The following is a 3,272-nucleotide window of genomic DNA, read 5'->3' on the forward strand; positions in this document are numbered from 1 at the left end:
TTGATCGTGTCGGACCAGTAGCTTACCGACTTGAGTTACCTCAACAACTCGCAGCTGTACATAACATTTTCCACGTCTCGAATTTGAATAAATGTTTTGCTAAAGAATATCTCACTATTCCGTTAGATGAAATCCAAATCAACGAAAAACTCCAATTCATCGAAGAACCCGTCGAAATAATGGATCGTGATGTTAAAAGACTTAAGCAAAACAAGATACCAATTGTTAAGGTTCGATGGAATGCTCGTAGAGGACCCGAGTTCACCTGGGAGCGTGAAGATCAGATGAAGAAGAACTACCCGCATCTATTTCCAGAAGAGTCGTCAACACCTTCAACAGCTTAAAATTTAGGGACGAAATTTATTTAACGGGTAGGTACTGTAGTGACCCGAACTTTTCCATGTTTATATATATTAATTGAGATTAATATTTACATGATTAAATGTTTCCAACATGTTAAGCAATCAAACTTGTAAGACTTGATTAATTGAAATATGTTTCATATAGACAATTGACCACCCAAGTTGACCGGTGATTCACGAACGTTAAAACTTGTAAAAACTATATGATGACATATATATGATTATATATATATAGTTAACATGATACTATGATAAGTAAACATATCATTAAGTATATTAACAATGAACTACATATGTAAAAACAAGACTACTAACTTAATGATTTTTAAACGAGACATATATGTAACGATTATCGTTGTAAAGACATTTAATGTATATATATCATATTAAGAGATATTCATACATGATAATATCATGATAATATAATAATTTAAAATCTCATTTTATATTATAAACATTGGGTTAACAACATTTAACAAGATCGTTAACCTAAAGGTTTCAAAACAACACTTACATGTAACGACTAACGATGACTTAACGACTCAGTTAAAATGTATATACATGTAGTGTTTTAATATGTATTTATACACTTTTGAAAGACTTCAATACACTTATCAAAATACTTCTACTTAACAAAAATGCTTACAATTACATCCTCGTTCAGTTTCATCAACAATTCTACTCGTATGCACCCGTATTCGTACTCGTACAATACACAGCTTTTAGATGTATGTACTATTGGTATATACACTCCAATGATCAGCTCTTAGCAGCCCATGTGAGTCACTTAACACATGTGGGAACCATCATTTGGCAACTAGCATGAAATATCTCATAAAATTACAAAAATATGAGTAATCATTCATGACTTATTTACATGAAAACAAAATTACATATCCTTTATATCTAATCCATACACCAATGACCAAAAACACCTACAAACACTTTCATTCTTCAATTTTCTTCATCTAATTGATCTCTCTGAAGTTCTATCTTCAAGTTCTAAGTGTTCTTCATAAATTCTACAAGTTCTAGTTACATAAAATCAAGAATACTTTCAAGTTTGCTAGCTCACTTCCAATCTTGTAAGGTGATTATCCAACCTCAAGAAATCTTTGTTTCTTACAGTAGGTTATCATTCTAATACAAGGTAATAATCATATTCAAACTTTGGTTCAATTTCTATAACTATAACAATCTTATTTCAAGTGATGATTCTGCTTCAAGAACTTCGAGCCATCCAATGATCCGTTGAAGCTAGATCCATTTTTCTCTTTTTCAGTAGGTTTATCCAAGGAACTTAAGGTAGTAATGATGTTCATAACATCATTCGATTCATACATATAAAGCTATCTTATTCGAAGGTTTAAACTTGTAATCACTAGAACATAGTTTAGTTAATTCTAAACTTGTTCGCAAACAAAAGTTAATCCTTCTAACTTGACTTTTAAAATCAACAAAACACATGTTCTATATCTATATGATATTCTAACTTAATGATTTAAAACCTGGAAACACGAAAAACACCGTAAAGCCGGATTTACGCCGTCGTAGTAACACCGCGGGCTGTTTTGGGTTAGTTAATTAAAAACTATGATAAACTTTGATTTAAAAGTTGTTATTCTAAGAAAATGATTTTTATTATGAACATGAAACTATATCCAAAAATTATGGTTAAACTCAAAGTGGAAGTATGTTTTCTAAAATGGTCATCTAGACGTCGTTCTTTCGACTGAAATGACTACCTTTACAAAAACGACTTGTAACTTATTTTTCCGACTATAAACCTATACTTTTTCTGTCTAGATTCATAAAATAGAGTTCAATATGAAACCATAGCAATTTGATTCACTCAAAACGGATTTAAAATGAAGAAGTTATGAGTAAAACAAGATTGGATAATTTTTCTCATTTTAGCTACGTGAAAATTGGTAACAAATCTATTCCAACCATAACTTAATCAACTTGTATTGTATATTATGTAATCTTGAGATACCATAGACACGTATACAATATTTCGACCTATCATGTCGACACATCTATATATATTTCGGAACAACCATACACACTCTATATGTGAATGTTGGAGTTAGCTATACAGGGTTGAGGTTGATTCCAAAATATATATAGTTTGAGTTGTGATCAATACTGAGATACGTATACACTGGGTCGTAGATTGATTCAAGATAATATTTATCGATTTATTTCTGTACATCTAACTGTGGACAACTAGTTGTAGGTTACTAACGAAGACAGCTGACTTAATAAACTTAAAACATCAAAATATATTAAAAGTGTTGTAAATATATTTTGAACATACTTTGATATTTATGTATATATTGTTATAGGTTCGTGAATCAACCAGTGGCCAAGTCTTACTTCCCGACGAAGTAAAAATCTGTGAAAGTGAGTTATAGTCCCACTTTTAAAATCTAATATTTTTGGGATGAGAATACATGCAGGTTTTATAAATGATTTACAAAATAGACACAAGTACGTGAAACTACATTCTATGGTTGAATTATCGAAATCGAATATGTCCCTTTTTATTAAGTCTGGTAATCTAAGAATTAGGGAACAGACACCCTAATTGACGTGAATCCTAAAGATAGATCTATTGGGCCTAACAAACCCCATCTAAAGTACCGGATGCTTTAGTACTTCGAAATTTATATCATATCCGAAGGGTATCCCGGAATGATGGGGATATTCTTATATATGCATCTTGTTAATGTCGGTTACCAGGTGTTCACCATATGAATGATTTTTATCTCTATGTATGGGATGTGTATTGAAATATGAAATCTTGTGGTCTATTATTATGATTTGATATATATAGGTTAAACCTATAACTCACCAACATTTTTGTTGACATTTTAAGCATGTTTATTCTCAGGTGATTATTAAGAG

The sequence above is a fragment of the Rutidosis leptorrhynchoides genome, chromosome 5 (assembly GCF_046630445.1).
Source record: "Rutidosis leptorrhynchoides isolate AG116_Rl617_1_P2 chromosome 5, CSIRO_AGI_Rlap_v1, whole genome shotgun sequence".
In the NCBI taxonomy this organism is placed as follows: Eukaryota; Viridiplantae; Streptophyta; class Magnoliopsida; order Asterales; family Asteraceae; genus Rutidosis; species Rutidosis leptorrhynchoides.